Genomic DNA, 13,647 nt, shown 5'->3' on the forward strand with positions numbered 1-13,647 from the left:
GAAACTGGTCAAGCTGGAGGAGGTGCAGTTCATGCTGACACATCACACGGTGAGTGTTGTACAGAGCGAAGACCCTCGGGCTGCTGAGCGACCTCAGCGGCGGCTACTCCTGCGTGCGGAAACTGGTCAAGCTGGAGGAGGTGCAGTTCATGCTGACACATCACACGGTGAGTGTTGTACAGAGCGAAGACCCTCGGGCTGCTGAGCGACCTCAGCGGCGGCTACTCCTGCGTGCGGAAACTGGTCAAGCTGAAGGAGGTGCAGTTCATGCTGACACATCACACGGTGAGTGTTGTACAGAGCGAAGACCCTCGGGCTGCTGAGCGACCTCAGCGGCGGCTACTCCTGCGTGCGGAAACTGGTCAAGCTGGAGGAGGTGCAGTTCATGCTGACACATCACACGGTGAGTGTTGTACAGAGCGAAGACCCTCGGGCTGCTGAGCGACCTCAGCGGCGGCTACTCCTGCGTGCGGAAACTGGTCAAGCTGGAGGAGGTGCAGTTCATGCTGACACATCACACGGTGAGTGTTGTACAGAGCGAAGACCCTCGGGCTGCTGAGCGACCTCAGCGGCGGCTACTCCTGCGTGCGGAAACTGGTCAAGCTGGAGGAGGTGCAGTTCATGCTGACACATCACACGGTGAGTGTTGTACAGAGCGAAGACCCTCGGGCTGCTGAGCGACCTCAGCGGCGGCTACTCCTGCGTGCGGAAACTGGTCAAGCTGGAGGAGGTGCAGTTCATGCTGACACATCACACGGTGAGTGTTGTACAGAGCGAAGACCCTCGGGCTGCTGAGCGACCTCAGCGGCGGGTACTGCTGCGTGCGGAAACTGGTCAAGCTGGAGGAGGTGCAGTTCATGCTGACACATCACACGGTGAGTGTTGTACAGAGCGAAGACCCTCGGCCTGCTGAGCGACCTCAGCGGCGGCTACTCCTGCGTGCGGAAACTGGTCAAGCTGGAGGAGGTGCAGTTCATGCTGACACATCACACGGTGAGTGTTGTACAGAGCGAAGACCCTCGGCCTGCTGAGCGACCTCAGCGGCGGCTACTCCTGCGTGCGGAAACTGGTCAAGCTGGAGGAGGTGCAGTTCATGCTGACACATCACACGGTGAGTGTTGTACAGAGCGAAGACCCTCGGGCTGCTGAGCGACCTCAGCGGCGGGTACTGCTGCGTGCGGAAACTGGTCAAGCTGGAGGAGGTGCAGTTCATGCTGACACATCACACGGTGAGTGTTGTACAGAGCGAAGACCCTCGGCCTGCTGAGCGACCTCAGCGGCGGCTACTCCTGCGTGCGGAAACTGGTCAAGCTGGAGGAGGTGCAGTTCATGCTGACACATCACACGGTGAGTGTTGTACAGAGCGAAGACCCTCGGCCTGCTGAGCGACCTCAGCGGCGGCTACTCCTGCGTGCGGAAACTGGTCAAGCTGGAGGAGGTGCAGTTCATGCTGACACATCACACGGTGAGTGTTGTACAGAGCGAAGACCCTCGGCCTGCTGAGCGACCTCAGCGGCGGCTACTCCTGCGTGCGGAAACTGGTCAAGCTGGAGGAGGTGCAGTTCATGCTCACGCATCACACGGTGAGTGTTGTACTGTAGGGCTAAAGCTTTGGATTCCTCCGAAAGCGGTGCCGTCATATAGCGGCCGCTATATAGCGGTGAATGACGTCACTAGAACGTTGTCTATGTAAACAAGATGGCGCGGTTTCCTAGACGGCGTTGATTGTCAACGTAACGGTCGTCATGACGGTGTCGATAGTTTCGTGAACGTTTTCATTAGATAGCGGTGACGCCATTTTGAATAAACGACACGAGATTTGAATAAATGATTCCGTACTACGCTTATTTTCCTCGTCTGATGATATTTCATCCTCCAAGTAAATTATAGATGGTCAAGCAAATCTTGTCAGTAGAAAAAGGCGCGAAATTCAAATTTTCTATGGAAAGATATCCCTTCGCGCCTACATTTTTCAAATTTGCCGCTTTGCCGCAATGTCACGCTAGATGTCGCTGTACCCGCGAGTAAACTGGGTAACGAGGGATTATCCTAGTTTAGTACAGTATGGTTGTTCGGCGCGCAAATTCATCTATTTATTTATTTATATATTTAGTTTTTGAACGGCGTCCGTAGCTTACTGCTGTGCGATGTCGACATTAAATTAAATTCTCGATCTCTCTTCATAGTCCTTAGTCCTTATTCTCATGTTTCGAAAGGATAAGGATTAGTCATGCGCAAAATGTGTCACTAAAAAGAAAAGATTGATATGCATCTTTCGTACGCTCTGAAGTACTTCACTCCTTTAGTTCACTAGTTCAGTTTAGTTCAGTAGCTCAACAGATCCATCTATATCAACAGTACTGGTTTTATATCTCTCATTCGCGGATATATATTGAGTAAAATATAGAATTTGATAGATTATTTCATTCAGAATATGACGTAATGAAATGAAACGAAGGTTGTAGAATGTAGGAGTGGGTCAATTAAATCTTTAAAAAGGTCACTTCTGTTGACAATACAAAACAGCAATTCTGGTACCTACATAAATATCGCGTTTTTCTTATTTGAGTCTCAAGTACGTAAAAATTTGCTTTAGATTCCCTTATTTTTGCGATGCATGTCTACATGAAAAGACGCGAACGAGTTAAGCACACTATAAAATGTGTATGACCGGAATTGTGGAACTCACAGAGTGATACATTTTTCATAGTAATTAAATACATTATAGTTTTTTTCTGTTTGACAAGCGTGTCATTAGGAAACAGGTTACGGGTAAAATAAGACAAAACACTATGACAACTATGATAAACCAGTTTATTTTCTATATTTGTTAACAAGAACGTTTGATATAAGTATAACTTTCTCGCGCAAGTGCAAGGAGTTTTTCCGATTTTGACGCCGCTCAGCTCACGGCGGTTCGCGCCAAAAGCTTTCGTGTTGCTTCGGCCGCGTTCGGGATTATTCGGGGTTATGGCGTCGGGACGCGATACGCTGTCCTTGTCACTTTATGAGCGAGTGAGCAAGTAAAAGAAAAGATAGATAAACTGAACTGCTGAAGTACAGTACTAAATGAATCTGAACTGAACTAGTGAATGAGTGAGTTACATCTAATGAAGTACTTCATTTGAATCGTTCATTCGCGAACTACCCATGTCTATTTAGTACCAAAAAGACTACTAGCATCTAGCATCGAGTAGCGGAACTATCAGTACTGCTACTTGACAATAGATGTAGCACCGACCGGAAAGTCTTATCTCAACAGCATAAGACTTTCCGGTCGGTGCTACATCTATTGTCAAGTAGCAGTACTGATAGTTCCGCTACTCCATGCTAGATGCTAATAGTCTTTTTGGTACTAAAACTGATGTATGGAGTGAGCAATCTATGCATTTTTTTCTCTATGCCCAAATTGGTTATTTGAAATACTAATTTGTGTTTAAGATCTGCCCCAATTCCTCGCTAGATGTCGCTGTACCCGCGAGTTAACGTGATAATGAGTTGCGAACCAAATTCCTACTTGGTGGAAGCGTACCGAATTTTCGTTATGTATTTAAGTATTTATATATTTTTTTTGGACGAAGGCTACTAGCTTTTCCTGCTAAGGAAGTCTCGTTGTATGATATCAAAAACCGGCCAACTCGGCCAAGTGCGAGTCGGACTCGCGCACGGAGGGTTCCACACCATCAACAAAAAATAGAGCAAAACAAGCAAAAAAACGGTCACCCATCCAAGTACTGACCCCGCCCGACGTTGTTTAACTTCGGTCAATAATCACGTTTGTTGTATGGGAGCCCCACTTAAATCTTTATTTTATTCTGTTTTTAGTATTTGTTGTTATAGCGGCAACATAAATACATCATCTGTGAAAATTTCAACTGTCTAGCTATCACGGTTCGTGAGATACAGCCTGGTGACAGACGGACGGAGGGACGGACGGACAGCGGAGTCTTAGTAATAGGGTCCCGTTTTTACCCTTTGGGTACGGAACCCTAAAAACAACGGCTTGCACTCCGGGAGTGCCGACAGAAGTGAAAACTCAATGACATCTTACGTCTTACGCTCTCGTGAGTTTAACTCTTTTTTTCCCCATCACAAAAAGTGCACAGCGCCGCTAAAGAAGTTTTCACTTCAAAAAAAAAATCATTATTGAAAAATAAGTCACAGCACAGCAAATATGTCTCACTCTCTCATTAAGCAAAATGTGAGAGGCAAATACACATTGGACCAAGATATTGGACAGATGAAATACCAACCTTAGTACCCGACCTTTCAAGTTACCAGATTCCTCGCTAGATGTCGCTTTACCCGCGAGTTAACTTGCTGACGAGTTGCGACCCAAATTCCCTCTTTAGTGGAAGCGTATCTCATTCGGTATCGAATAGTATTTAAGTATTTTTCGAATGGTATTTAAGTATTCATCGAATGGTATTTAGGTATACAAAAATTTTTGAACGACGGCTGTTAGCTTGCTGCTAAGTTGCCGTTGTATCACAAAAATAGGGCTCCCGATATCCGTGCTAAAGTGTCATTCAATAAAACTTGCTAACCTTCGATCAACACGGAAGGGATGCGGCATTCGCACTATTCCCCCTCTGCCTAGGTACAAGATCAACTGATCTAGCGCGGGTAATAAAACTAGTTGCGCTCGGATTTTAAACTAGACCGAGTCCAGTCGCGCGAGTGAACACAGCCGCAGAAAAAAATGCCTAATTGCTCGGTTTTTGTTGTAAAAAGAGGTCGGGGACATCAAATTTACAATAAAAAGGTGTTACATTTCACATCTAATATTTTTTTTACATGTCATACGTTTAATTACATTTAAACAATTATTATATTTTAGTCTCATGTAATTACTGGATTTATCGATTTTGCTCGCCCAGTACAAATTGCGAATCGGTGGAGCGACAAATCCGACTTCTCATCTCTCAGAAAACAATAAAATTCTTTGACGAAAATGTGTTAGTGTGCGTGTTGTGACACTTGTGGCTCGTCCGTACACAAAAACGAGGTGTGCTAGATTTGTCTGTGTAGGGTGTCATTTTCTATGTATTTGTGTCGTCACTACAGATTGGATTTTGTATGTAAGTGTGTGAGAAGTGCGACTGTGTGCACGTTCCCCCCCGCGAAAAATGGCAGAATGATTTGAATGTCAAGATATCGCTTGGGCCTATCCCTTCCGACGTGTCGGAAGCCCGTGTTGATCGAAGTTGCTAACTATGTAAACAAACCGCCATACTAAAATTGACACTGAATGTCAATTTACTAGTAACTTTTGTTTACATAGTTAGCAAGTTGTATTGAATGACACTTTACACGCCAACCCGTGCGTCCGTGTTCTTAGCCCCGGCGGTGCTAAGCGTCCGAACTACACGAACCCGACAAAGTTATACAGAACGCGTCCGATCGTCACTTTACCTCGAGAACTGGACGGACCCGCGTCAGGCGTGTCTCACTCCGCGATTTCGTCGCTTTGTTACAGGTAGCTAAAAGTACATTCGTTCGGCCCCAATTTTGGGGAAAGCCATAAGCCTCGCGTGGCGCTGTCGCCACCTAGCGGCCATATCTGTGCTGATCGTAACAGACGCGTTTTGTTAGAGAGTGAGTCTTGTGTACTTAGTACTATTATTTATTCTGTGCCCGTGTATAATTAATGTGGGTCGGGCGAACTCAAAATAACTTTAAAAACTTATATTATTGAAAAAAAAAAACACAGAAATATTACACCCGCGCTTCGTACGTCCGAAATCAGTCTCCCCGAATTCCCGGTTACAATTCAAAATCTGCCCATGGCGTTTTGCTATCTCGCTCCCAGGCACTTACACTCGGCATCATACTCTCTCATTCACACATCGTTCATTCCACAGTTCGTTCTCTCACTCACTCGTTCATTCCTTACGTTCCAATCCGCGCATCCTACATCCGCGGATCCGGACACACGGGTACACGGACCCTAATTACCCGTTCCGAACGGGCCACAAATCCGGTTTCGTGTAACACGAGAACGGGGGGGAACGGGTACACGAAACACGGGTGCGACCGCGAGCCCTAGTAATTATGTAGTAGATCTAAATAGGGAATATTACGCGAAAGTCTGCGTAGGGGGCGCCACTCCCACAACGAGTAAACAATCTAAGGGTCTACCGCAAACGAGAAAGTTGACATTTTGTTATCTAACCTCTCTATCACTCTTGCATATTCGAGCGATAAAGAGGCAGATAGCCGAGTTTCCATTTCGCGTTTCCCGGTAGGCCCTTTGTAAGCAAACCGCCTTGATGTATCAATGTCATTTTTGATTGTCTGTGAAAACTTGTCAAAAAACAGTTTAAGGTACAGTATGTATAAGTTACTCTATGGTATACTTAAGTCACTAGTGCTGCACTCTGGCGGCAAAACATTGCAGTAATACTCCGTATTGTATTTATCATGACATTAAATAGTACCCTCTGTAAAACCTGAAAAGTACTAAAACTATACTTAGTTAAAATTCGCCGCTAGATGTCGCTATACACACGAGTCAACTGGTTAACAATATACGCCCCCAGTATCACCTGACTTCATCAAAATTCGTTAAAACTTTGAGATTATGACAAACAATATTTTTGTAAAGCTTCACTTTATTTTAAGTGGCGCTTATTAGTACCAAAGAGAATAGTGTATAGAGAATTACTAGAAATATGGCAGTAAATTTACTGTGGCTACATTTACTTTGACAAAATCCGCCCATAGACTAGGAATCCTCTAGACGGAGTTTAGAGCAATTATTTCATGAAACCGATGCTGCCAAAAGTACTGGGGTGCGGGGGACGAGGTGAGCGAGTCCCGTGCCGTGATTGGTCCGTTCAAAGACACGGACCAATCACGGCACGGGATTCTGACACTTTGACTCGAAGATGGAGTAAAACTACCGTATATAGTGGCAGAGGGGGTAGCGTTACTAGAGTAAGACCAAAGAAAGTCTGCAGCGCCAGATTAAAAATAGTTTTTAAAAATCAGTATGTGACAACACCACAGAAAATGGATTAAATAGTCTTGGAAAAAAATCAGTTGTGCATTATAGTTATAAATTTAATTCCAACTATAGATGCCACTATATTAATATGTATACATATACAAATAAAAAATATATAATAATAATTTGAGCCTATATACGTCCCACTGCTGGGCACAGGCCTCCTCTCATGCGCGAGAGGGCTTGGGCTTATAGTCCCCACGCTAGCCCAATGCGGATTGGGGATTTCACATACACCTTTGAATTTCTTCGCAGATATTAATAACATATACAAATATTGATAAATAATATTGGGAGAATGCGATTTTGGCTTCATCAAAATTATTGAGCTTTTGCAATATCCGTGACGGCCTAGTGGTAAATAGGTACACCGGGCCTACCGCAAACACCGAAGTTCGCAAATTGCGGGCATCTTTCTCTTTTACTTTAAGGCGTAATTAGATTGACAGAGAAATTGCCCGCAATTTGCGAACTTCGGTTTTCGGAAAAACGAAATAAACCATTAAAACACCATTTGTACATTTTATTTGTATTTTGTGCAATAAAGTTTAAATAAATAAAACAATAAACATATATTAAAAATAAATTTAAGCTTTAACTAATAGGTACCCATGCCGTAAGCATAAGCATGGAGGTTGTGGGTTCGAGCTCGAAATCCGGCTAGTACCAAAGAGTTTCTCGAAATGTTAGAGGAAGTTCATATAGTCATACATGCCTATACCTATTAGGTGTGTTCAATTTGCTGTGAAACCTTAGTCTAAACCAATATTATATTATCTACATATGGTGCAAGTATTAGGATGTTTCATTCCACTTACCCGTCATCAACTCCAAATTTTGTAAACATTGTCGTTTATGAGCTTGAATCGCCTCGTGCTGATTTTTTACATGTGTAAAATTATTCTTCATGCCGAAAAGTAACTCCCGCACGCCGGTTTTGTAAGGGTTCACCACCTGATGCTGCCAAAAGTACTGGGGTGCGGGGGACGAGGTGAGCGAGTCCCGTGCCGTGATTGGTCCGTTCAAAGACACGGACCAATCACGGCACGGGATTCTGACACTTTGACTCGAAGATGGAGTAAAACTACCGTATATAGTGGCAGAGGGGGTAGCGTTACTAGAGTAATACCAAAGAAAGTCTGCAGCGCCAGATTAAAAATAGTTTTTAAAAATCAGTATGTGACAACACCACAGAAAATGGATTAAATAGTCTTGGAAAAAAATCAGTTGTGCATTATAGTTATAAATTTAATTCCAACTATAGATGCCACTATATTAATATGTATACATATACAAATAAAAAATATATAATAATAATTTGAGCCTATATACGTCCCACTGCTGGGCACAGGCCTCCTCTCATGCGCGAGAGGGCTTGGGCTTATAGTCCCCACGCTAGCCCAATGCGGATTGGGGATTTCACATACACCTTTGAATTTCTTCGCAGATATTGATAACATATACAAATATTGATAAATAATATTGGGAGAATGTGATTTTGGCTTCATCAAAATTATTGAGCTTTTGTAATATCCGTGACGGCCTAGTGGTAAATAGGTACACCGGGCCTACCGCAAACACCGAAGTTCGCAAATTGCGGGCATCTTTCTCTTTTACTTTAAGGCGTAATTAGATTGACAGAGAAATTGCCCGCAATTTGCGAACTTCGGTTTTCGGAAAAACGAAATAAACCATTAAAACACCATTTGTACATTTTATTTGTATTTTGTGCAATAAAGTTTAAATAAATAAAACAATAAACATATATTAAAAATAAATTTAAGCTTTAACTAATAGCCATGCCGTAAGCATAAGCATGGAGGTTGTGGGTTCGAGCTCGAAATCCGGCTAGTACCAAAGAGTTTCTCGAAATGTTAGAGGAAGTTCATAAAGTCATACATGCCTATACCTATTAGGTGTGTTCAATTTGCTGTGAAACCTTAGTCTAAACCAATATTATATTATCTACATATGGTGCAAGTATTAGGATGTTTCATTCCACTTACCCGTCATCAACTCCAAATTTTGTAAACATTGTCGTTTATGAGCTTGAATCGCCTCGTGCTGATTTTTTACATGTGTAAAATTATTCTTCATGCCGAAAAGTAACTCCCGCACGCCGGTTTTGTAAGGGTTCACCACGTTTTTTCCGTTCATCACAAAACACAACGAATATATAAATGATTTTGACAAACTCATACCATAGTGCATGACGTTTACTGACTGCTAAAAAACATTGCCATATATAGTTTTTTAATTCGCTGTCAGATTATTGCGCTGCAGACTTTCTTTGGTCTTACTCTATGCTCAGTCTAGAGGATGTCTTGTCTGTGAATCCGCCTCTATTTCAAATTCTCTTTGTTAGTACTGCATTCGCAGTTTTCAATCAGATTCGGCGAATAGGGTTGGTCGGTCGAAGTATTTAGCAGATGGCGCCAGCATAGCTTGCCCTGACAATCCCTAGAATAGGCTACATGACTCATTTTTATGTATGGTCTCAATCGATCGGGTTTGTTTTTAGGATCAAATGTCTATATGGGACCCATTGCATTAAAGCAGCGGTCGGCAACCCGCGGCCCGCGGGCCGCATGCGGCCCGGTAACCTGTCACTTGCGGCCCGCGAGCCTCCCTGGCTATTTTGTATGTAATATTGACAAACGACAATGTCTGATAAAGTCATAAATATTAACAAAGTGCGGCCCGCGTCAACTTCGTTAACTACTATGTGGCCCTTGGCTACTAAAAGGTTGCCGACCGCTGCATTAAAGTAACACAAAAGTCAGAAATTGTAGTCAAAGGCCGACAGTCGCACTTCACTCGCGAAACGCCCTGAACAAAACGATAAGGGAACGTGACGTCAAGGTCTCTGGGAGCCCATCTTGTAGTATGGACAGAACAAGAAAATTGCGTTTTTGTATATAATTGCTATACAATATTTTTTTGGATGAAGTGTAAGGAATCGAATGGTACCCTTAAGACAAGAGTGCTCACTCCATACATTAGTTAGACTATTAATTTCAGTGTCTACATCTAGCATCGAGTAGCGGAACTATCAGTACTGCTACTTGACAATAGATGTAGCATCGACCGAAAAATCTTATCTCAACAGTATAAGACTTTCCGGTCGGTGCTACATCTATTGTCAAGTAGCAGTACTGATAGTTCCGCTACTCGATGCTAGATGCTAATAGTCTTTTTGGTACTAAAACTGATGTATGCAGTGAGCAATCTATGTATTTTTTTCTCTATGATATGGTGCTACTTTACCGCCCTAGTGCGGTAATTAGCACAATACGTGCCTATGTAGAAAATTTAAAGGGCCATATGTAATGTAAAACGTTGTACAATACACGTGCGATATAGTACATTACATACCTAGGGAGGTGAATTCGTGAATGCTCCAGATCGCAGGTGTTTGTGGCCCGAACCGAAGGTGAGGGCCATAAATATGCGATCTGGGGCTTTACGAATTACCGCCCGTGGTTTGTTTAAAGTTTTACGTCTTGTCCTGGCCAGGAAGTGAGATTTTCTCCTCGCGTAGCGGGAATAAAATCCCACTTACGGGCCTAGGGTGACGTAAAGATAATTCGCAACCCATGTCGATTTAAAACACTCCCTTCGGCCGTGTTTCAATTTATCGCCACTCGTTGCGAATTTCCTACTTTTCGCACGTTTATCGTAATGTACAATTATTGCACACCTCACACAATTTACAATACAAGTACAGAAACAAATAAGGACATACATTTAAAGTACTGCAACAATACTTTCTTATTCGCCGCTAGATGTCGTTGTACCAACGAATCAACTGGGTAACAATATGCGTCCCAAGTATCACCTGACTCTATGATTTTGACTAATTTGTCAGATAGACTGATAGGTTGTCATAGTTTGACAAAGAAAGCGTCCCTGTTTATGTAGTGTCGCTTTTACAAGTTATATTTTGAAATTTGAATTGTTAAAAGTAAATAAATATACGTTAAGTATCGTCTGGCAAACACAACACGTAGGTCAGTTAAGAACAAAGAAAACTATACTTAGGCATCCCTTTCTATTGGGTACTAGTAAGACAAAGACAGTATGATTTTTCACTGTCTAAAGCTTTGGTTTCCTCCGAAAGCGGTGCCGTCATATAGCGGCCGTCTCCATACAAATACTACAACATCCATATTTAGCCGTATTATTTAGTATGAAGACGGCCGCCATATGACGGCACCGCTATCCTAGGAAAACCGATCTAATACCTTGACGACACGAACTTTATTCGCGAACTGAAATAGGCAGTTACCCAATTCCTCACTAGATGTCGCTATACCCACGAGTGAACTGGGTAACGATGTGTGTCTCAAGTGTCACCTGATCAATGATTTTGTTGACTTGTTAAATTTTTGTCTATGTTGTCAAGATGACACTATTGTTTTTGGAAAGCGTCACTGTTTATTAAGTCTCGCTTTTATTAGCTATGTGCACGACTGGTGCTGCCCTCATTTTGTCGGACTTTCTACGTTAAATCTTATGGAGTAAAATTAGTTCTAGCGGCTGCCGCTAGTACTAATGTCGGACATTCCATAAGATTACCTGTGTTTGTGACGATCAGCGCCACTTCCCCCTCCACCGACTTCGCACCTTGCCAATATCGAAACATAGAGAAATCTAAGTAAAAGAAGGAGTGTTAACTCCATACATCAGTTTTCTTACCAAAACCACAGAATAAATAATAGTAGTAAGTACAGAAGACTCACTCTCTAACAAAACGCGTCTGTTACGATCAGCACAGATATGGCCGCTAGGTGGCGACAGCGCCACGCGCGGCTTATGGCTTTCCCCAAAATTGGGGCCGAACGGATGTACTTTTAGCTACCTGTAGCAAAGCGACGAAAGCGCGGAGTGAGACACGCCTGCCAAAACGCAAATTATTTCGTAGTCGACATCTAACGTCAAGGTAGTGAAACTATCAGTACCGCTACTTGACACCAGATGGCATAAGTTTCGCTACTGACGAAAAATGTACTACTACAACAATTTACAACTAATATTATAAGCAGGAGTTGAAAATAGAGTTCCGGTTAATCTGCTTATAATATTAGCTAAAAATTGTCGAGCATTAGGGTTTTAGTTTGCCGCTACATCTGTTGTCAACTAGCAGTACTGATAATGTCCTACTTGACGTTAGATGTCGACTACGAATTACGAAATCATTTTTACATTTTTCTTAATTACAATACAATACAATACTCTTTATTGCACACCTCACATACACGTAGTTTATAATAAATGTACAATAACATAAACAAAGACAATAGAGGTAACAACAGGCGGTCTTATCGCTTAAGAGCGATCTCTTCCAGACAACCTTTGGGTATCGGAGACAAAAAAACTTAATTGTAATGTAACTCCGTATAAGATATAAGTCTAAGATAAAAACGTGCCATCTCCCAGAGGGGAAACTAGGTCTTATTGGGATTAGTCCGTTTTCCTCACGATGTTTTCCTCCACCGAACAGCAAGTGGTAAATATCAAATGATATTTCGTACATAAGTTCCGAAAAAACTCATTGGCACGAGCAGGATTTGAACCCGCGACCTCCGGATTGAAAGTCGCACGCGCTTACCGCTAGGCCACCTGGCCCCAATTTCACATCGGTGGCAGGTGCGACAATTGTAAAACATCACTGTTGCTCTCGTCACAGGCGTCCATGGGCTACGGTTACCGCTTACCATAGGCCACCAGCGCTTATTGTATGTAAAACCATAGAGAAATATAGTAAGACAAGAGTGCTCACTCCATACATCAGCTAGACTATTAATTTCAGTGTCTACATCTAGCATCGAGTAGCGGAACTATCAGTACTGCTACTTGTCAATAGATGTAGCACCGACCGGAAAGTCATATGCTGTTGAGATAAGACTTTCCGGTCGGTGCTACATCTATTGTCAAGTAGCAGTACTGATAGTTCCGCTACTCGATGCTAGATGCTAATAGTCTTTTTGGTACTAAAACTGATGTATGGAGTGAGCAATCTATGTATTTTTTTCTCTATGCCATAGGCCATCAGCGCTTATTTTATGTAAAACATCCATCTCGGTTTTATTTACCCAATTCGTCGCTAGATGTCGTTGTTGCTATGAACAAACTGGGTTACGAGACGCTGATGACGCTATGCTAAGCCCGCTTAGTTCGCTGCATATGCACTTACTTACTTACTTATTATACATTTTTTGTGCGGCGTTCGGTAGCTTATTGCTAAGTGAACGTTGAAATATTCAACACTAGCGACCCACTAGCTTCGCACGGGTTAACAAATTATACATAAACCTTCCTCTTGAATCACTCTATCTACTTATTAAAAAAACCGCATCAAAATCCGTTGCGTAGTTTTAAAGATCTAAGCATACAGACAGACAGACAGGGAAGCGACTTTGTTTTATACTATGTAGTGATACTAATGTTAAATGTAAATGCGAAAATGTGTCTATGTTACCTCTTCACGCTTAAACCGCTGAACCCATTTAGTATAGAGATGTTTTGAGCCCCGGGAAATGGAACAACAGGATAGTTTTTATTCCAGAAATCATTCTACGAGGTGGAATTTAGTATGGGGTACCAGCAACCGCTGAATGGACTGAGATGAAAAAGTT

The 13,647-nt window shown here is 42.8% G+C and overlaps 1 protein-coding gene across 1 annotated transcript in view; it reads left to right on the top strand.

The window, feature by feature from the left end:
- The window catches only part of LOC134659684 (exportin-7-B), a 93,811-nt gene that overhangs the window by 36,305 nt on the left and 43,859 nt on the right, over positions 1-13,647 (top strand). The window lies entirely within an intron of this gene.

This window comes from Cydia amplana, chromosome 25, assembly GCF_948474715.1.
Source record: "Cydia amplana chromosome 25, ilCydAmpl1.1, whole genome shotgun sequence".
NCBI classification, from domain to species: domain Eukaryota; kingdom Metazoa; phylum Arthropoda; class Insecta; order Lepidoptera; family Tortricidae; genus Cydia; species Cydia amplana.